This window comes from Corvus cornix, chromosome 20 (genome assembly GCF_000738735.6).
Source record: "Corvus cornix cornix isolate S_Up_H32 chromosome 20, ASM73873v5, whole genome shotgun sequence".
NCBI lineage: Eukaryota > Metazoa > Chordata > Aves > Passeriformes > Corvidae > Corvus > Corvus cornix.
In genome coordinates this window covers 9074641-9097524 of record NC_046349.1, presented here as the reverse complement: position 1 = coordinate 9097524, position 22884 = coordinate 9074641, and the positions used below count along the sequence as shown (strand labels likewise).

General features: G+C 44.9%; 2 long non-coding RNA genes across 3 annotated transcripts in view; one reads left to right on the top strand and one right to left on the bottom strand.

Annotated features, from left to right (window-relative positions):
- The window catches only part of LOC109144315, a 140878-nt gene that overhangs the window by 77232 nt on the left and 40762 nt on the right, over window positions 1–22884 (bottom strand). For both annotated transcript variants that reach the window (XR_005603496.1, XR_005603495.1), the window contains exon 2: window positions 14567–14629. This is a non-coding gene — a long non-coding RNA (uncharacterized LOC109144315). The remainder of the gene's footprint in view (window positions 1–14566; window positions 14630–22884) is intronic.
- On the top strand, window positions 577–21687 carry LOC109144314. The gene is made up of 3 exons (XR_002045001.3): window positions 577–890; window positions 18420–18482; window positions 19641–21687. It is a non-coding gene; the product is annotated as an uncharacterized LOC109144314 (long non-coding RNA).

Sequence of the window (22884 nt, the reverse complement as noted above, 5' to 3'; positions counted from 1 at the left end):
GCCCTCAGAATCCCCCCCACCGAACGCTGATGCTTTTCTGGCCTGTCTTCTCGCCTTTAGGAACCTGCCCGTCCAACACCCCACACCACCACTGACCTCTCAGGCTGCCTGTTCTTCCCTCAGTCTCACCCTGTTCCCACTCCTCTGCTCCTCTTTCAGTCCAGCAGCAAAAATACTGCTGAAATAAATCATTCTGGGTCCTATATAGGGCAAAAAAAAATTACTTCTGTGGTTAGCAGCCTGGAATATCCACACAGCTCTGCCTTGACCTTATGTGCCCTTAGTTAAAGGGATGTTCCATTATTAATCCAGCTTAGAGCTGGATTAACTTTTAAAGATACAAAAATGCCCAGAAGCCAAGGAAGGTGATATATTTTTGGCTGGTTGGAACTGGCAGACTGCCGGGCAGGGTTAGCAAGCATCTAGAGCTTAGGAGAGGTGCTTTTAGATAAAAATCCTGATATAAAAAACCAAGCCAAACCACTCTAAAATAAATTACGTAATTAAGTGACAGCCAGCAGGTCATGCAGGACAGTTAACATCCCCCAGATATATTTGTGCTCTGTGAGAAATTCCCATTACGGATTGAATCTGCCCAGTCTGGAAAGCAGAATCACATTCCTACCTGACAACAGGGATTTTGAAAGGGAAGGGATGAGCAAAAGGTAATTCCAAAGAAGAACAGAAAAACATGCTGAAGAGAAAAACATTAAAGGTCTGCTCCAAAGCCTAAAAAAACTGATGTCAAGGGGAGGTTTTGTTTTCCTCCTTTCAATAGACATCAGATCGTGTCCCTCCCTGGAGGACAGTTTCCAAATGTGGCTGTTCTAATGAAGCATTGAGAATCTGCATTTGGAGGCTGGAATTTCACAGTGATTGCAGCCCCCCAGGTAAGGACTCTGCCTCATTTGCTGTTTGACTGAACCGAGCACAGGGTGGGCATTCCTGGAAATGAGACCTGACTAGCAGGAACATGACTGGGAAGAGAGCAGAGCGATGGCTGTGGTTAGTGAAATGTGGATTTGCACATGCATCTGCACAAAGAGAGCTGAAATGCCAACCTAAGTTACCCCCTCACATTTCAAATCAGATACTTGGAACTTGTAAACACGCTGAGAATATTAAGTCATGCATCAACAGAAAGATGGATTTTAACATATCCTTGAGAACAAACTCTGAAATACTTCTAATGAGTGCCTCTCATGGAACTCTGCACATCCACACCCATGGACTGCTGCTGGCTGCAAATCCACATCCATTGTGTTTGCTTCCCTCGCTGCCTGGAGAAGGGATTTATGAGCAGGATACCTGCTTTTGATGAGCATTCCAGTGAGGAGCTGAGCAGAAAGGGAGAGGGATGATGTTACAAATAAACCAGGAACTGTTGAGCTGCTACTGTTTTGCTCATTGCAATAAAGTTCCTTGTTCAGCATAAAAAGGAGGCGATTCTGGCTGGTTTATCTCTATTACCATGTATCAAACATGTATAAGCAAAAATAGTCAGATAATGAGAAAAATTACCTTTGAATAAGCATCACATAAAAGGAAATGGTTAAGATCTGCCATGAATTATTCAAGCAGCTCCAAATATAAATTGCCACAAATAGCAAGGCAAGATTTTTTTGCCTTTCTGTGTGCTGCATATGTCCTGCAACCACCCAAACAGCACATCCTGCTTTGGAAGCTGCATACGGAGAATTGCATCGCCTCGAGGAAATCCAATGGGAGGCAACGGTACACAGGACAGATTATGCTCTTCCTCGCCTTACATCTTGCATATATATATGTTTTAAAGCCATTTTGTGCAACTAGGAGCTTTCAGCACATTATGCCTCTGTTGAAAGCCCACTACTACACCCAGAGGGCTTCACAGAAAATACTGCAGCTGAGGGGAAGCCTGGGTCCCTCAGCTGGAAATTAGGGCCGTGGAGCTGCGAGGGAATCCAGGCTGCAGCATAATTAAGAGTGATTCTTCACTAAAATGGCAATTCTGTTACTGCAATACTGACAGCTATTTAGACGCACGTGGGAAAAAACAAAAAACACTGGCTGGTGGCTGAACCTGAGTAAATCTGTTTGTTCCAGCAGCACGCAGGTAAACAGCAGATTTGGCACGGGGATGGCGGCACTTGGGCTCGCCTGCCCTTTCTAGGACACAGCACGCAAAGGACAGTGGTAATCTGCACTTGTGCTTGTCTGAGGCTGCAGGGAACAGAGCTCCTCTCCCCTTACTTTGGTCACCGTGTAACACCTCTGACGCCTGATCAAATTAAACAGATCGAAGGCAGAAGCACATCCTCATGCGACCTGTGAGAGCCCAGCTCAGCCCCTCTCTGCATCCACGGGATTCTGCATCCTCCCTCCTACTCGGCTTCCTCCTTCACCCTTCCCCTCAGCCTCTCCTTTTCTTTAAAAATTTGGGTCACCTTGCATACACTGGCACAGATTTGCCCAATGAAAACTGCTTTTGTGCAGTCCCCCAGGGTAGGAATAAAGTGGGGATTGATGCTACAGGGAGAGAGACGGCTCTCTGTGCACAGGAATTCAGTTCTCTCTGTCTGGGGGGAATATACAGATAAGAACTTAGATTATTTTTTTTCAGAGTATTCCAGATAAAGTTCGTAATATTCCAAACATGCAATCTGCGGAAATGCATTGCTTTTCTTAAATGCTCAGAGGAAAACAGAAGTCTTTGCTTTCTGAGACCTTTTTTCTTTAAAAAAACAAACTAAAAAACAACAAATTTTCTGCTGCTTTGAAAGCAGCACACATTTGTGCGTGCCCACTGCTTGAGTGTCTCTCTGCCTTGCCCGAGGAGCATGTGCCTAGCTCGAGTCCCCACGGTGAGTGGCAGAATCTGCCATATGGAGGTCACCTTGTCCAGGTCCATAAATAGCTCTTTTTCCTAAGCAGGGAAGGAGCTACTGAGAGTAATGAAAGAGGAGGCTAGCTCACATCCGTGGCACTGATTGGTGCCAGGGTTACAGCACGCAGAGACTTGTCATGCCAGCAGCAGCGATACCGTCAATCTGCAGGCACAGAAGTCACCTCCTTCCACCGTGGAAACATGTGCCAGCCAGTTTTTCATTTCAGCTTTCACACGGGGGTTTGGATGCCTTTCAGGAGTGGAGAACAGATACTTCAGGAAGGGTGTCCTTGGGGAGACAGCAGCAGGCCCCAGGCAAAGGGATTTGCTGCTTAAGGACATGAGGTGGGGGCTGCCAGGTGGGTCCCACACTGTGGGTCAGGGCATGCAGGAAGTTTGATGAGCAGCACCATCCAACCCCCCCTCCTACTGATGCTGAGAGCTCTGTAAAGGCACAGGCATGAAACAGTTCAGGTACAGTGACAAAACCACCGTCATTCAGCCCCTCAGTTTGTGGCAAGGACTCCTCTTCCATGCACTGACAACCAGAGATGGAAATATTTACAACTGCACCTTGTGCAGTGAACCTTTTTGCTTTATTCAGCTTTCAAGATACCAACAACTATGAAAATGTTACAGCAAAACCACCTGATAGCCAACAAGGTGCTCAGCTAGCACTAAGTAATTGGTACCTTCATTTAAAAACAAGACTGGAACGTGTCAGCCAGAATGTCGTGTCAGAATGCCTTTCACAGACCAGAAAGCACACTGAGGTGTTTGCATTACAACATCCTGGGGAACAATGGGAAAATGAGCAAAACAGGGCAAAAATAATGTTTCCAGGTAAATCACAGGATATTTAAAGGAGGGTAGAATGCAAGAAGGAGATAAAACTGTTTTCTTTGATTCTAATTCAAAATTATTTCAGAGTACAAACACTGGAAGTCTGAACTAGCACCATCCTCTTTTTGCCTCAAAACATTTAGCTGATAAATCATATCAGGACATAAGGTTAAGGAGGAAGCAGAAGCACCAATCTTGATGCATTCAGATTGCAACTTTTTAGAGAGTTACACCTGGTAGTAGGGAGGTGGTAACCCAGCTGTTAACACCCCTTTGTGAGGGTGATGCCTGCGCTCTGCTCTCCATCCTGCTCAGAACGATCCCCTCCCATTTGCCAATATAGGAAGGGAAGAGCACTTATCCCTCTATGACATCTTTTTGCATCCCACAGGCTGCAAATCCCTGGTTTGATCTTGTTCGGTGTGGAACATCTGACATGCCTGTGATGGGGAAGCTTTAACCGCTCTTATTCCTTCTTATGATACCCATGACTATAGGATTGGATAAAAGGGATGAACAGATGGATGGATCACGTATACACGCTGCAAAGCCTTTATCCTTCGCTAGGTGTTGGTTTAAGCGATGCACAGTATTTTTAAATAGCCTCTTCTCTTTTTCCTTTCCCCTTCACAAGTTTTCCTCTAATGTTCCTCCCCTCGGCAGTCTCTTCCCCCCTCTCCCATACAAACACTTTGAGCTCAAGTTTTGATATATAAAAAAACACCCAACCATGAAGCAGCCCTGAGCCAATGTTTCCTTTGTCCTTGCTCTTTAAAAGCTGTAGTTGCTGCTCAGATGAGGTAACGGGCCTCATAACACAAGAAGTATGTTTTTCAGAACTTAATGTCCTCTGCCACAGATGTCGTCTCTGCCAGAGGCTTATTAACACCTCAGAAGAGCAAAGCCCTGCCCACAAAGGCAAGGGAATCTAAAGAAGATACACAAACAAAGGAGGTGAATGTTAAAAGCAGCTAATGAGGGGGAAAAAAACCCTCCACCTTCCCATCACGGCACTTCAGAACAAGTAGCATTGCCAAGCACTAAAAACCTGGGGATTAAAGAGACAATTTAGGAAGACTTGATGTGGGGAATGGAAATCTCCTGGAAGACATTACAAGAACACAGAAGATCAGCACACGTATTTGGGGAAGAGAAGAACCACCTAGAAAAAACATAGATGTGTGTATACGGACAACTTTGCCAGGACTAACAGAAAAGCTATTTAGAAATAATCAGGCACATTTATTTCCTATAAAGGAAATTCTAATTTGATGGGAAATTGAAACAGGGGGACATGCAAAAAGAGGTTTCATTATCAAAAAAGATGCACTTTCAGAGGAACTAACTGAAAAAGCAAACCTGTTTGTTTACCAACCTTTCTCCTTAAACCAATCCTCTTAGAAACACTAAGGAGCACTCAGATAAAATATCCACTTCACTGACTTGTCTTTCCTGCTCTGGAAATGCTATGTGCTGTTTTTCAAATTATTTTTATTCCCCCCACTGATGCACTTGGTCCTCCTTTTTGGTTTTGAGTACTCCAAGGCTGCATCAGAGGCACTCAAGCAGTTCTCCCAAGGTGTCCATGGGCATCCCATGGGGCTCCCATCACCTCATGCACTGGGATGGAGTTTCCCTTCTCTTTCTCTCTGGGGCAAAGTGAGGCAAGCATCCCTTTATTCCTTTGGAGAAACTGAGACAGATCATAAAGATCAGGATTTTCTTGCCAGAGCAAGATCCTTGCTCAGAGACTCATGTGAGTGGCAGGAATGTGGCAGAGGTCTGGGGCCAGACTGGAGGGTGAGACTCCTTGTATGAAAAATGGATGGGTGAGCAGTCATTATGGGGCCATGAAAATCAGCAGAAATAAACAATAAGTCAGGATGTTCAAAAGGGCACTATGAGTGATCTGAGCCACAGCAAGGACAATAAAATCAGCCCCTGAGATTGTTGCTATTTAAAGAAATGTTTCATATGGAAATGAACAGCCCGTAGAGGGATGAGCTGGGTTTGTAACACACATAATGCTAAAACTGCCTGGCATTTATCCCCAGTGCAGCACACAGAGGCTGCAGGGATCACGAAATATATCACAGGGGTTAAGAAAACTCAAGGGGCTAAAGGATTCAAAGAGCTCTTAAACCAGGTTAGACACTCCTGCAAGAACTGGATGGTAATTAAAGCATTTCCAGTTAGTTAAGTTGCATTCACTCATTCAAGGAGAGGCAAACTTTTAGCAGGGGTCTCACACTTCCTGCCCTTGGCATGAAAAACAAGTCAATGTGAAAATTATCCTGAACTGAGGCTGCAGCAGATGCTGAGCAACCCATTGCTTGGAAAGAGCAGAAACACTGAGATGTCCTGTCCACACAGCGGGGCTGGAAGTCTCCATGCTGATAAGGACCCTTGGAGGAGACAGTATTGTCCCTGTGGTACTTTTATCTGTAAAATGGAAGGGGTCATAATTACTTGTTCTTTGAGGCTGTCCAATACAGCCGTGTTAACAGCTCACGTGCTGGAAAGGAAACCCACGGAGCCCCAGCTCCCCCCCAGGGTCAAGAATCATGTCTTGGGCACTGCGTGCACAGCAAAGAGTATTATAATTTTTCAAATTGTCCACCCCTTTCAGATGATCCATCCCCAGTTTTGTCAGATGTCCTTCCCTCTGCAGGGCTGAGCCAGACCACAGAAAAATCAGGACCATTCAAAGGGCAGAAGGATGCAGTCTGTCTCAGATGGTGCAGGCTTGGATTGCAGTCAAAGAACTGAATCTTCTGCAGAGATTAACAAGCTCCACAGGTGCAGGGGAAGAACAGACTCTTCGAACACAGGAGAAGAAAAACACACAGTATGGAAAAATGCCCACTGCCTGACTCGCTACTGAAACTGTTAAACAACTGTCAGTGGGTTTTCTGGAGGGAGGCTGGGAGATGCAAAGGTGTGGAAATAGAGAAAGCAGCAGCCGCCGATGTCCCACAGGAAGGAAACGGCGGCCAGTGCTAGGAGATACAATCTGATCTTTTGTGTGTTCTGCAAGTTGCCTTGTAGGAATCAAAGACCGTAGAAAACCAGTTTGTGAAATAATGGTGGTGACAGAGCAGCACCTCCCTGTGTCAGGGCTGTTTCACAGAGTGGGGCTAATTCACCTTTTGTCTGCCTAATAGCACTGCAAAACCAGAATCCCTCCGATCAGAGAGGCTGAGCTATTTCATGCTGTAAACTCTTTGCAGGCAGTCTGACAACAGAACGGGCTCTGTAAAGCATTTCTGAGTAGCAATGAGCCTCAAATGGCACTTCCCAAAGCCCTTCTATCCCATGGAGAGCAAAAAATGTGGCAGGGAAATACCAGCTTCTCCGGGAACGGGCGTAAATAGCTCTAAGTGGGTATGGCAGCAAAAGCAATGTGATAATATGAAGGAAGAGCTGCTGAGATTATCAGTTCCTGGCATTATATTCCCAAAACACTCCTGAAGCCTCACAGCTTCCATATGGCTCATCAGACACATACAATAACATGATCGCTCAGAACATTCAGTCCTATAGAAAGGAAACAAGAAACACAGACATGTCCCTGTGCTCCTGCACACACAGAGAGGTGACACCAGGGCCTGGAACAAAAGGGACAAGAGCAAATTCTGTGCTGGAGTCAGCTTCCTCCAGGCCTCCTGCTCACAAGTTCACTGTGAACATCAAACCGTTGCAGAGACGTTGCTTCCACATGGGGCACAGACCCCACAGAGCCACCAGGCCCGTCTCCTCAGGTGACGAATTTTGGGCTCTGTGGAGACGTGATTCAAACCCAAGCTCCCTGGGGGCACCATGCAGGCCTCTACTGCAGACAAGGAGCTATCACCGAGCACTTCCAGAGCCATGGCTCCATGTCAGCCTGCCAAAAATCCTGCCTATGAGCAAACTGGAGAGCAATTCTGCTGGAGAGAGCAAAGCTGCACTAAAGTGACTCTGGGTGGTGGTGACTCTGTGCAAACATGGCTGTTGTCACATCTTAGTGACACAGAAGCTGTGGATACCCCATCCCTGGAAATGTTCTAGGTGAGGTTGGACAGGGCTCGGAGCAACCTGGTCTAGTGGAAGGTGTCCCTGCCCACAGCAGGGTGTGGAATGAGATGAGCTGTAAGATTCCTTCCAACCCAACCCTTTCTGTGATTCTGTGATTCCACAACAGCGGAATGGGGCCTCAAAGTCCTCATCCCTTTGCCCTATCAACGGAGCAAGGTTTTAAGAGAGCAGAAGTTGTTATTGGTGGTGCTAGAAAAAATTGGCTGTTCTCCAGAATTTTCCTAGATGATTTCCTCGGGTAGCAACTCTGGCCCATCCCAGAGCTGCTGGAATCACAGTCTTCGCTGACTGCAGCATTTTATTTTCAGTCTAAGGAAGGATCAGGCCTGTAGCGAGCTCCAGAAAAACTTCTCAGTCATGGCTTGTAACCATGAAAACTCCTTCCCCAGCCTACTGAGGCGCAAAAAGATGCAGTTTCAGTTTCTGTGATTCTCTTCCAAGACTGATAAGCCAGCAACAGTATTACTTGTTTCTCAGTCATCTGTTCTTCAGTTTTCAGAAACTATTTCAGTTCTACAAACCCAGCCTGCCATCTTTTTCCTTCTATGAGACTTTAGAAAGAAAAAAAGGATGAATCACCCTTTTTAAAATTACTTTTCCAAGTGGGGGGTCTCTTTCACAAAGTTACTTACTCCTAGCATCGACTGCACTGTTCCTTCTGTGGTACCCCTCATTTCTTTGATGTTTCCTCTTTCCTCACTGAGTGGCTTGTTTATTTTTATTTTTTTTATAAGCAAAGCCTAATTCTTGGTTTTCTTGTTTAAACTCCTCAGCCAAGCTCCTTGAGGAGTAAAGTAGGCATACAGAAAGTTAATGAGAAATTTTCCCTCTATCCCTGAGGACTGAAGAGGGGATAATTTAGGTAGTGTTTGGAGCCAGCTTCGGCCCTTTTAAGACTTTCCGGCATCGCTGCGGGAGGAGGAGGATCCAGCTGTCCTACATTTTCCTTGTAGATGCTACCACTGCTGACAGAGCATGGCTTTTCTTCCATGTATTTTCTTCCGTGGCTCTGCCAGGTCTGAGCAGAGCGGGCGGAGCAGGAGCTGCAGCACTGAGCACACAGCCCCGTGCCAGCACCCAGGCAGCGCTGGGATGCCGCGCGGTGGCAGGCTCCTGGCAATAAGTGCTAATTCCCATCACCTCCCTCCACTGGACACCCCCAATGCTGATGACTGGTTATGGCACCTTCCGCTGGATGCGATCATCTCATCATCTCCTAATTAGCCAGATCAGCTTTCCTCCTCATCAAGAGCAGCCACTGAACGCCTTCTCCCTCTTCCCAGGATGGGCTCTCCCCCCGCTCTGCCGCGCTTCACCCTGGGAAACGTTTTGTGATACTCTGGATCCCTTGTAAACCGTATTCTTCCATTTGGGCAGTCTTTCAACTCCATGAAAGTTACACGTTGTTTTCATTTCTTCTCAAGTACCTTAGGTCAAAGAAAGACCTGTGTCACAGTGGCTCTAAAAGCCTAATAAAGTCTTTCATCCAGAGACCTGCTTGCTGGCGCAAAGTCAGGGAAAACAAACTAAGTCATCGAGTGTTGTTCAAACTGTCAGATCCTTTTCAGCATGCTCTTCCTGCCAGCCTGTTCGTGTGCGTTTGGGGGCTGGGATGGGGAGGAAGGGAAGGGGGGAAAAGAAAATTCCTGATGGCAGAAAGCCCATGGAACAACTGGCACCTTTCCAAAGCAGCCTCCCCCCAGCCCCCAGCCCGCCTTCGTGGGCACAGGCGTCTGCCAATCTGTTCTGCACACACACACACACTGCACAACACAAGCAACAAAATGACTTTCCAACAACTTTGCTCACAAGTGCCACTCTACCCTGAGTTTGGCACCTTGAGCTTTCTCCTCACCCCCGCCTCTCCGGGCTCTGCCTCCCAATGAGCTGGACAGGTTCCAGTGTTTAAAAGCCCATTTAACCACTCCCTTTTGTTTAGAAATACTAAGCCTTGATCTGATTTTATCGACCCTGCCGTGCCAAGAGGAGGAGGATGCTGAGGGTTTCTGAGGATCCTGCAATGAGCTGAAAAGCTCCACGAGCCCTTCAAGAAGGGCTTTGCCCACTTTGCAGCAGCCCTTGTGCTATTGTGGAGGCCCAGAAGGAGAGAGTGTACCATTTACAGGACCACACAGGATGGCTTCCACTCTTGCTGTTGTGCGCATTTCTCCCTGTAAAAACTTCATTATTGGCACTGAGGAGGTGAAATTCAGCTCTGTGCTTGGCTGGCACTGTCTTTTGATGGTTAAATAGCTTTCTTTACACTCTTCACCTTGTTCAGTGCTGCTATGCCCAGAAAAATCAGAGCAGCAGGGGAGTGAGGCAAAGAGGCACGAACAGGACCTCTGCTCTGATTGACAATTGTAATCTTCCTGGGTATTGTTAGGAGACATCTTTCTGCACTTGATAAACCCAGCATGATTACATGAAACATATCCTTTTAAAATATATTTCTCTTTTTCATAAAGCAGGTAAAGCCAACTGCATTTAGAGCTAATTTCAATTCCTTTGTACAGTGCAGCATTTGGATGCCCTCTTAAGGATGCTGGGTTTGGAAGTTTGTCTTTTCTCATAACCCCAGAGAAGCTCTTAACATCAGTGACAGAAAGGGCTGTCAGATTACAAGTCAGACAGAACCAGAGAGCTCTGGAGTAAGAGGAGAATCTTCCCAAAAATACGCCTCCATTCCCCACATGATTATTTCTTTGAGTAAGAACACATGTTCTGTGGAAAGATGTAACCACACACCGACCACTGAGATCACCAGCCACATTTTGGTTCAATTCTTCGTATCCATCATCCCACCGGTTCAGTGCTGTGGCTCATCAGGGCACTGCTAAACAGGAGGAGGAATTTAAACATCCACAGCACTGCTATAAATTTGAATGAATACGAATAGTTTCTCATCTATGGCAATTTGCACCAATCAAGGCTGTACCTTCATGTATCCGGCAATCTGGAGGAAGGAGTCTGCCTCCTGCTAGGCAGTTACTGACACATTTTTAGCTTCCCTGCGCTGGCTCTGCCCTCCTCTACTTTTCATTTCCCACCAAAGAGAAACATAAAGGAAGTGATGATGAACAGGCAGCTGTGGTCAACAGAACAAGTAGCATGATCGAGAGATCCTATCTGAAAAGTTCACAGAAGAACAGCCTCACTAGCATTGAGAACAGCAGAGCCTGGAACAATATCACTGAAAAACAAATTACACACAGGCACTATCCAAGTCCAAACCAGTCAGATATTTTTGATATCCTGCAGCTTCAAAGGGGATAACAGGCAGTTGAGTGCTAGTGCTGAAGATCACGTTAGCCCCACCAGATTATTCAGGTCATGCTAAACAGCAAATTCAGTGGATTAAAAGAGTTCTCATTCCTGCTGTGCACTTTTAACAGTCTGCGAGTTACACAGAGGGCTGAGGATGCTATGTACATCGCACGTCTTGTGCAGCACTTTATAGTCAGACAAGCTCAGCAAGGGGCATCTGCCTTCCTAAAAATTGCCATTGACCCACTCCTGTTCAGGAACACTGAGAAACCAATGGACTCACCCAGCAGCTATGTGAAAATCTCTTTGCCAAGCCATGCAGAACTCACTTTTGTGTCTGCAGTGCATCGGCGCTGTATTACCATGACAAAACCAAATTGCCACCATTGAGGACGGTCTTTGCTAACACAACAGCCCTTCTCTGGTAATAAACTCGTGTGCACAAATGACGGCACAATGAGGGGATGTGGAACCGCTAGAGGATCTCTGGGGTAGCAGCCAACAGCTTTTCAGCTTTTTTCTTGTCTGACCCAAGTCATTCTCCACGCAGGCGTTGGTGTAAAGCTCAGCAGCACAAAGCTTGGCCAACATCAGGGTGGTGTCATTGTCTCACATTAATGTACAATTCCCACAATTGCTGCAGAGCAAAGGCAGCACAGCCCCATTTGTCATTTGAAAACATTTTGGGGGTTCTGCTGTGTCTAGCACTACCCTTGCTCTCATTATGGGTCAGTTAAATCATGGGTGTTCCTGCAGAATGTCCAAAACCCACGTGGTACCAACCCCGCTAATACTGAAACCACCCACAGTAATTCAGGCTGTATTTCAGATGTCAATTACAAGTCTTTCGTAATCATTACAAATGAGGATGTACTGGGACAGGCAGGAAGAGAAGCTCCCAGGTCCAACCCAGCTCCTACCACCTTCTTGCCAACCGCCAGCCCAGCACAACAGAGACAGAGCTCCCCAGAACCATTCTGTGCTGGTCATTGCTCATTTGAAAAAACAAACCCTTCAATGGCTGAGTGAGCAAATGGCAAATAAATGAACAGTGGTATTTCTACATGATTTTTCAAAATACCTTCTGCTGAGATGGAGTCTCTGATGTCTAATAGAGGTATAAACTGCATTTCGCTCCCTTTCAGGGGGAGCAGCAATGGGGTTAGCTCTCTCCCCCACTGCCCATGCTGGAAAACTACTAGGAATTAAATATCATTGAGATTTCTACCTCTGTCAAAACTGGGAGAGATTAGCTGACAGGCTTAAAAAAATATTATGGAAACTGATAGACAGAGACACCTACACACTGCTTCATATGGCACAGAACTGTTTTCCCAAAAAAAAAAAAGGGCTAAAAATGAAAACGGTCAGTCCTTGAGCAGGTCAAGACATGGATATGAGCTTGTTGCTGGTGGGCTGACAGATTCCTTGTGGAGGCAGACAGCTCTCCTGAGATTCAATGAACAACGTGAGAGAAAGATTTGGTTTAGAGTAAAATGCTAAGTTGTGCACAAGGGTTTGGGAGGAGAATTCTCCCCAAGACTAAACTCAACCTGCAGTTTCACAGAACAGCTTTGACCTCACAATCAGCACGTTATGGACTCAAGTCCCACACCTGCACCCAAAACTAGAAGCTGAAGTAGCTGTTTTTTCCACCCATAATTATCATCTTATTGGTGTTTTAAGACAGAAGACAGCAAAATTTTAACAGGCACTGTACTCATGAAGTCTTCAACAACCATTACATGGATACAACAGCACTGCAGCATCACAGTAACAATTTGACAAAGGTTTTTTTCACAAAAGTTCGCAGACATTCCTGGGTATCTTTTTCAGCTGAGAAAAGTCACCCAGAGCTCCCACAGAGGACATCTCGAGGTTAGGAGATGGCAAAGCTTAACATTCATCACCAGCAGATCAGGGAGCAGATGGAAAAACCACAGAAAGACGTTGCACCAAGTTTGCTGTTTCTTTAAGTCGCTGATGGATTCACACATGATGCAACTAGACACAACACAGCACTTGCATCTTCCTGCATCAGTGATTCTGCAGACATAGATCTTCCCACCCTCCTTTTCCCTCTTCCAAGGCCCAGATGTAATTTTTGTCTGCAACTGGATACAATCACTTTCTGCACACAAGCCCAGCAAAACAAAACATCCCATTTTCAGTTCACAGAGCTGCCATGGCAGAAATAAATATTATTTTGTTTGTTGGGGATTTCTTTCTGGTTACTGTCATTTTGTTTTCCAAAAATCATTGTTCTGCAGAACAATTTAACATAATGCATTCTTCCTGCTTCAAGACTTTGCAGTTAGCTGAACAGTGGTTAGGTTCTCAGAGGAAAAGCAAGTCCTGAAAAAGCCAAACCCCAAATTTCTCTGAAATCTCAACCTTTAGACAACTTCCTAAATCAACAAACCTGAGACAAGCACTGCGCCTCCTCCCATTTCAGCAGGGGTTGCCCCAACACAAATGTCTGCACCACTGCCATGGTTTGCAAGCAGAAGGTGACAGCTTTGGGTTTGCCCTTCTACTTGGAGCATGCTGTGGCTGATCTGGACAGAGCATCCCCTTCCTTATTCCCTGAGCTCTGTTTGCAATTGGTATCTGAATTTCTTGAGAAGTATGGAAGCAACTGCCTGTCTGACTGATACCCCAGGAATTTAAGATAAAACCCAGAGCAGAGCAGCAGCCTTGCTCCAGCCATAACTAGGGCAGTATTTTCAGAAGCACATTGCTTGATATTGCTGATTTGAGGCAGGGGATGGGTCCTCCTTGGAAGAGAAACCTACTTAAGGTACGGCTTTGTGGTCCTGGCTCAAGCACATGTAAAGGAGCCTGAACTCTGTTTGCAGGGGGCAGCTTCAGGAATTAGCCTCTGTTTTCTCCTTCTCTCTCCCTTCTCACTTCCATTGCCTGATCTGGTGGTAATTTTCCTCTCTCTGGTGCCTCCCTCCCCATCCTTTCCTTCTCCCTTCCCACCCTGTCAGCCAATGACAAAAATAGAGATGAGAAGAGACACAATTGCATAAAAGAAGGGATTTTTCCATCTTTAATAGCAGAGGGGGATTGGTTTGTGCTCTGCCTCTCTGCAAAAGCTTCGCAGGTTGGGCAGGTAAGATTTGAAGGGAGGCTGTGTGATGCATTGAGCTGAGCTTGCCCTTGACCTCCAGCTCCCTGCCTGCTCTGCCTCCAGCTTTAGTGAAGGCACCAGGCGTGGAATGGTACCAGCAGTGCTGCTTGGTGCTTTTCTAAGCAGCCTTTGAGAGGAGGGAGCAGCAGTCTCAAATGTGCTCTCTCCGTGGTGCGCACACCTTCCTCAGGCACACCTGGGGAGGAACCTTGTTCTGGGATGGCAGCACTAACACAAAAAGCACCTTTCTGTGCACACACTGAGGCTGGGTCCAGTAGATACAATGCTGTTGTACTCCAAAATAAGAATCCATTTAAAAAATCCAAGTTACTGATAACTTAAGAATGAAGGAAAAAGAAAAATTAATCGGAGCTTACCTTGCTTTTTGGTGGGTTAGGCTTGGGGGTTTCTTGTACCTCAAGAGCACTGGATACTTTGTACTAAGAAAAAAAAGAAAATAGAAGAAATCAAAAGAAGAAATTATATCAGCACACCATTTAAAAAAAGCTGTATATGCTTTAGTTTTATCTTTGCATAGTATTATAGCTGTTCAGATTAAACTTTGCAAAAAAATATTCTCCATAGGTATATCCTCATTTTTGTCAGACAACATCAGCTCTTTGATCTTTATTCACTTGGAGAAATGTTCTTTTCCTTCCAGCTCTTTGCTTTCTTGCCTTTTGCCACACTTGAAACCGAGGCTGGCCCAAAACTGCTCTGAGACATCTCATCATTTTCACCAGGGTAGTTTATCACCAAACTCAGTATATTTTTCTGCTCCCAAACAGGGCAATCAAAACAACACCTTAATAAAGGATGAATTTCCAGGTACCATCAGCACAACTGCAGGATGATGCCTCATACAAACCAGGGCACTTTCGTGCATTTCCACCAGCACCATGGCAAACTACTCAACCATTTCTGAGTGCAGAGCGGGTTCTGCGAGCAACACGTGCTGCTTTGCCTTTGTGAGCAGGGGTCATTGCCTTTTTTATTTCTCCTCCATGTTGATTTCCTAGAGGAACAGTCCTGTCCTTCCTCCATAGGCATTTGTACCAGCACAAACCAGATTCAAACCTCAGAAAAGCCCCATAAGGAGATGCCAAGCCTACGGCACTACCGGCCTAAGGGACAGTGTCATCATGCTCAGTGTTTGATTGTATATTCCCCACACAAAATTAATTGATCCTGTCGTTTCAATGGACCACCAACAGCTCTCAGAATTAACCACAAGGAAGTAGAGAGACTCGATTCAGAGATTTGAATCGACAAATTCAGAACACCAAAATAAAATCATTCCCATTATGATTTTTTTAAATAAATGCTACTCAGTAAGGCTACATAAAGGATTTTCTCTAGTGTACTTTGGTCTGGACTTCTTAAACACATTTGAGAAATTTCCCAACACAATTTTTGTAGAGAAATGGATCTACCAAGATTAATATTTCCCCTGGAAATTCACTGTAAATATTTTTTTAACCTACTTTTCTTCCTCACTCCCTCCCCAGGAGCTCTTTGTCTCACATCAGTGCTCTGCCACTCTTGGATCCTATGAGTCCTTCTGCCTCGATGCTTCCTGGGATAAAATGATCTTTCCCAGGAGCTCTGATAGGCTGCTTTAAATCAGCTCTTTCTTGATTCATGCATTTCACAATTCTCTCTCCTCTCCATTCTTGCAACTATAGTTACTGGTGAATTTAAATTTTATTAAAAAAACCCAAAAACCTAGCCAAACCAAACACAAACCAACAAAAACCAAGCCACAAAGAAACAAAAGTAAAACCCACTAAAAGGCATCCTAAACCTCTCTTCCTCCCAAAATATCCGTCTTTTCCTGCTGGAAATGACCCCCACTGAGCTGTGCTCAGGGTGGCAGCAGGGCTGCAGGGCCAGATGGAAGCTGCTGAAGACCTTGGAGATCAAACCACCAGCCTTCAATCTTGACATTTGGTCGTGGGTGGCAGATTTTTTTCCTTTCACACTTAAAAATGTTGCAAACCACAGTAGTTCTCTTTGACGTGGAACTGGAGGCTGATTAACCTTATCTGCTTATGTGCAGATACAGATGTTGAGAAACATTTTCCCACCCACACTGGCCATAACTGGTGCCTGGACCACTGGCCAACACACAATCCACCATCCCGAGCCCTACACCATCCAGAGATCTCTAATGGGGTTTTGGTGCCATTCAGGGCATGGGAATCAGGGGAAAATAAAGTTTTCCCCTTTCTATGCTGCTCTGAGAACCAGCCCTGAATATCCCCACATTTTTAGCATCATTACAGAACATTTTCCTGATGGGTGAAAAAAATGAGCCCTCTTTTCCATTTATGCTCCCCCCAGCACACAGTGCTGAACCAGCAGGACCTTTCCCATCACAGGTGGCAGGACATGGGACAATGATCCCCCTGGTTTTTTTTTCAATAAGGAGGATCCTTCTTCATCTGCTTTCATTAAACCAAGTGCCTGCACCGTGAGCTCAAAATGACACTTTTGAATAATTTAAGATAACGATAATAGAAACATTAAAAAAAACCTCTCGTAGAGACCAAACCCAATTCCTCTCGCAGCTTCTGAATTAGCTTTTCACTTGTAGCCATTTCTGCTCTATCTTAAGAGCTATTAAAAAAAAAAAAAAAAAAAGCACGATAGAAGAGAATATTAGGAAATTACTAATGCTTTTTTGAAAGCACCTTTTGCTTAATCTTCTGCAGGACTATTTCTGGATTCCTGTGCAGCTTTCATCTTTACCCTGAGTGTTTTACAAGGCACCTCGCATGCTCACAGCCCGAGTCCAAAGAGGACGGGTTGTTTTTGCGCATTTTCCCTGCAGCTGTTTTGTTCCATTGGAGATGATGCCTCACTGGGTCAGGACTTTTTTTTTTTTATTTGCTTTAAGGGATGAGCTTTATTTACCAGACAACATTAACCATTTGGATTTCCCAGCTCCAAAATTCCTTGCAGGCATTCTGAATATATTAGGGTAGTTTGTTGTTTGTTTGTTTGTTTTTTCCTTTTAAATTCTATTTTTAAAGCCCGGAATGCTGGGTCTGACACAGCTGGGGACTTTTCATATTTTGCTTTCAGGGAGGCAGAAACACAAACTACTCCTAAAACACCAGGATCAGGACATCATCATTTTTTCCCCAGCAACATCTGGAATATTAAGAGGCTGGAGTGGGATTGGAGTTGCGTTGGCTGAACCAATCTCTGGCAGGAGCCTCCCCCTGCTCGCATGAAGGGAGAAGCAGCCGGAACGTGAGGAGCAGCAGCCGCACTCACCACTCCGTGACTCCAGCTCCATGCCTGCACTTCTCCATTGATTTATGGGGCAGCTCATTTCCAGATCCACCTCCTTCAGGAGGAGGAACTTCAACTCGATGTGGATAATAGGGTCCTATAGCCCTTAAAACACTCGCTGCTTCTTCCTGGGGTGGGGAGGGGAGCGTTACGGCAGAGAGGAATATTCCTCCTCCATGTGAACGGGTCTGGAAATGAACCGAGAGAGGTGATGCATTTTTAATTTAAATAAAATGAAATAAAAAATGTAAAGCTCGTAACCCACAGCAGAGCTTGGGCTGCGGAGGAGGAGATCCCTCACCCCATTCCCGTCGTGAAAGCCGCACAATGGAAGACACACTCGCCTTCCGCCCATTCAATCTCTGCCTTACATCTCTATATCTATACACACATGCCCCACAAAGACATATTTTCTACGTTAAGCCTATGGATTACTGGCTCAGGCCCTCACAAAAAAAAAAAAAAAAAAAAATTTAAAAAAAATGTTTCCAAGGCAACGAGCCAGGGGTTGCTATGGCATCTCGGAGCGAGCAGCTGGGCCAATCCCGCTCCCTTCGAGCTGGGAAGGCGCAAAGCCTCTAAATTTAATGTCAGTGCGGAGAGGAAGGGAAGCTGTTGAGGCATGCATGATGCTGAGCGTGCGCTTGCTAAATGCGGACAACATGGCCCCCATGATTAGGACCAGCACACTAATGAATATTCATTGGGCTGATTAAAGCAAAGTCAATTAACTACTTGACTGCTTGATTTTTTCCTGGATTTTAGTCATCTCTTTTAACCATTTTGCCACTGGGGATGCTCTCGTTCTCCCCTTCATCTCCCTCTTTCCTCCTCTATATTTCCTTCACCGACAATTAAGGTTTAGATTTTTTTTTTCCCTTGTCTTCATGCTTTTTACTGACAATCACCCATCCTCCTCTTATTTTACAGATCACTTTATCTCACCAATAGATCACGTTCTTCTAGGGTCACTGTCTTCCACTACAGTTGCAGGTAAGGCAGAAGGTCACAGTTTTCCATCAAATTTTTAAATCTCACGTGTGATTTAATTCCTAATCCACAGCTAAGCAATAATGCTGATTTTCTACTTCACAGTGGGATTTCCCCCCATCACCACAGCCCTTTGTTTTATAGCACAGGGGGTTGTTGTGAGCCAGGTCAAGGGCTGCAGATTATTTTTTTTGATTTGTTGGGTCAGAATTCCTTCAGACAGACAACTCAGACTGAATGTTCTAGGAAACCTAAAGGGATCCTAAAATAAAACAACAATTCATTAAAGACGGTTTTCAATTTAAAGAGATGTCTCTCCCAGTGCAGTAGTGATGTAATAAGACCGTGAAGAGGACTGCATATTTTATAAAGATCATTTTTCAGAATGTGCCTGAAAACTAAAACGTGATTAAATTAAAAATAAATGAAAAATTGTTGGTCCAAAAGAAAAAAAGTCTACATTTGTGAATTCAGCCCTTACAACCTAACCTGGGAAAATACACTAATTTTCACCATATTATTTGGCTTGTTCTGAAAACTCTCTCAGGTTCCTGTATTATATATACAGAGAAAGATGCATTTACATGACTGTTATGACTCTTCTGGAATGGAGTTATTAATAGTTTGAAGTAATACATCCGATGGAAAGATTGGAAAACCTGACCATAATCACCCAGCATTTGAGCTCCTGCCTTTGTCAGCAACTGAAGGAAAAACATGCAGGAAAAGGCAGAGTGTACAGCGGGGTAGGGACAACACTGACTTCAATATCGTTTGTTCAATCTAGCAACTTGCAAACAAAAAAAGAGAAAAATAGCGAAAGAGGACAAATTAGACAGAATATAACTGTGTAGGGGAAGTTTGCATTATTTTCAAGTGCAAACGAAAAAATGCTCAGTTTCCATTCTATAAACTCCATGGATGTACTGGTTTCTCTATTATTTTACTGGATTATGCATATATTTACATGTTTTATAGCTATGCAGTTATAAAAACAAACAGTTGCTTTTCCACCAAAACACAGAAAACCGGGAGTGACAATGCTTCCCTACACAAGTTGTATTTTGGGAGCGCGACGTGGCGTTTCCCAGCAAACTCGCAGCGCGTCCACCATCCCCCTGTTAACACCATTATCCCAACTTCTAATCTTCTCATTTGCAGCCTAAAATTCGGCCCCTGTTTGGGCTCAGGGAGTCATCGAGGTGGGGAAAGGCTGCTGCAAGGATGAAATCACAGGCACGAGTCGGAGCGCGCGTCCCCGGATTGCCGAGATGACGCCCTTCTTTGCAGAGCTTTATGTTCCTGCCATCAAAATCAGGAATCTGCATAGCAACACTCAGCTCCACGTTGCAGCCACCCAAATCTGAAGAAAAACCCCCAACAAATAATTACCCATTTACAAATTAAGAGAGCAGCAAAAGAAAAGGAACGGGAGCGTGTTAAGCTGTCACGTTCAATTTAAAGAAATATAGATTGGGGGCTCTGTTTCAAAATAACACTTTTTCATCTCTGTGCAGTGGAAATTTCTTCACAGGGGGCAATGTGCTAGCATAGATGTACATGCACACAAAGAGAAGTGGAGTAATTCCATTCTCACAAAAAATTTAGAGAATTGGATTCAAATCCTATCTAGGTCACAAATGAAATGTAGTCAGCAACCTACAAACAGGGGAAAAATGAAAGAAAAAGACAAAATCCCAGCCCAGTGCCACACAACTCAGCAGTCTGCAATTCCTGGTCATGAGAGGCCACAGCATTAGCCAGGCAGGGTGTTACAGGTCAGGATTAAGACGCATTAACAAATTCATGTGGAGGAAGCTGGCCCAGCACCTGCCCACAATTTGCCAATTCATTTTGTCCCCCTTCCATGTGAATCAAATTCTCTTTTTCTACTTGGAGGATGATTTTTTTTTTTTTAAATAATGTTATACTGGGTAAAATGTACATCCCCAAGCTGTGAAAAGCATTTTAACTCAAAATCTACACAGGAGCAAGAGCAATGTAATTATTGTTCTTATACTGTGAATGATACCAATGTAAAAATGCTCAAAGACATGTATGTGAATATCCACACACTGAGAAATGACAGTAAACTGTATCTATTCTGCTTCTAAGACACATTGCAAATTCAGTAAACTCTAAAAAAAAAACCTCACCACACAAATACAAACCCAGAAATCTACATCTGCACAATGGAAAATATTCTGAGCACAAACCCATTGCGGGAGCAGTAAATTCAGGGTTAAGTCTCTGGATTCTTGTCTGATACTCTCAGCCTTTCATCATGTCTCTATGAATTTTTATTTCTGTACTCTGGGGTAAATTAAGGCTGATGGTGTCAGTACGGGGTTTTGAGTCCGATTTCAACATTTCTCATGTTTCGCCTGTTTAACTCAGACCCTTTAAGGTTGGTTTTTCAACAATTTAGGAGGAAGGCTTGGGGGCTTTCTAATCCTCTTTCAAAATGCCATATTTTCCAGGAGGCTATTCCCCACCGAGCTCGCCCCCAACACGTTGTGTCAAGGCAGTAGCCATTTTCCCGGGCAGAACAAACTCCTCAGTCCTGGAGAGCTGATGGTGAACAAACCCCAAGAGCAGGAGCACCCTGAGGCTGCAGAGACCCTGAACTCCTGCATCTCCCCACTCCTGAAAAAAGCATCACCCCAGAACCCTCCAGGAAAAGCCTGATGTGTTTGAGATTAAGAACGTGCTGTGTCTGGGATTAAAGCAGAACACGTTTGCAGCCCTCGCAGTGCTAACCAACCAGAGGAGTTATCTGGTACAGGATTCATGTGATTGCTTGAATAATATTCCAGGAGCCGCCGCGTCCCTTCCTCCCCGCATGCACAGCCCTCGATGCAGGCACACACATGGTATTTCTAATAGGATCTCTTCTCCCCTCTCTCTCTCCCCCGCTTTCACAATCTGTCGCTCTCCAATCTGCCCACTCTGCTCTATTTTCCCATCCAATATTCCCCCTCTAACACCTTCCCCTCCTCTTCAGCCCCCACCCTTGCTCTCTCTCCCCCTCCTCCAGGCTCTGCTATCAGTCACCTTAGCCCTGGTGCTGAGTTTTGGGTCTCTGGACATTGAAAGCATTTAGCAGTGTGATTAAAAAGAAGCAATAAAACAAAAAGAAATTTCTCCCCTACTACTAGCATGTAAACAATGTGGTAACTAACTGGCCCCTCTAATAATTTGGTGCCTAAAATAATTTTCTTTTTTTTTTTTTTTTTTTTTTTGCTGGACTATGTTATTAATATTTTATCTCACTTGGTGCTATTTTATCAGAAACTTTACAAACAAGTTCACCATTGCTACCTCCTCTTTGTGGAGGGGAAGAAACAGCAGAGGGAAGGGAAAGGCTCAGTCAGAGCTCCCCAGCAGGCTGGTAGTGTAGCCTGAAATAAATGAGGTCTCCTGGGTTCCAGTGCAGTGGTCTAACCATTAGTCTCTGACTAAGAAACAAATGCAGAGAGGCCAGAAAATGTGTAAATTAAAGCAACACTTCGCTTTTCCTTGTAGTCTGTAGAATAATTACAAGATGCAGATGTAGCTAGAGATGCCTGAGGCTCTGGTGATCCCAGGGATACATTTCTAAGATCAGGCTTCTCCTCCAGACCATCCTGCTGCTCTTAGGTGCTGCAGGAACTATTCACTCTGGCTGAAATGTGACCCTAACCTGGACAGCACGGGGCACAAACGCATCTGAGCACAGCAATTGGTTTAAGGAGTTCAGGGGAAGCATCAGGCTTTATCTAGGCCTGGCAGGATTACAGAAGTAAGTATTTAATTTCTCAGAAGAGAACAAGCTCATGGCCAGCTTATGTGTGCCTACACATGGATACATACAGGGACACATGGGAACACGGGAGCGCCTCGGCACCACATGCAAGGAGGGCAGAGAAGGGTTTTACACAGCATGTGAGGTAATAATAGCTCTTACCATGAGGAAAGATTTACATTCACACTCTTAACTTATAGGTTGTAGGTGCCCCTTGATTTGTGCCGTGCTGCACAGCCCATGGGGTGAGGACAGCTCTGATCCCACAGAGCAGCAGGCATGGCAGCAGCTATGGAAAGGGGATGCAGAGCAAGGACTGCTCTAGGATCTAGTGACAGGGATTCTAGAAGATTAGGACATTCAGCTCCCCTTTCCTAAAGATAAAAGCAACTACCACTAGGAAAAAGAACACTGTGCCCATAGAGAAAGCATTAAACACCACAGAAACTGGAGCCAGTCCTGCAGACCAAGCAAACACTGCATTTAAGCACAAAAAGAAACCAAATCTCCTTAAAGGTCCAGAAAGCTGAGTTAGGTTCTCATTCTCTCTACTCACATCTACAACACGTTATTTTTAGATGGAGTAAAACACAGGGCACCTGATCTCATGGACTGTTGCAA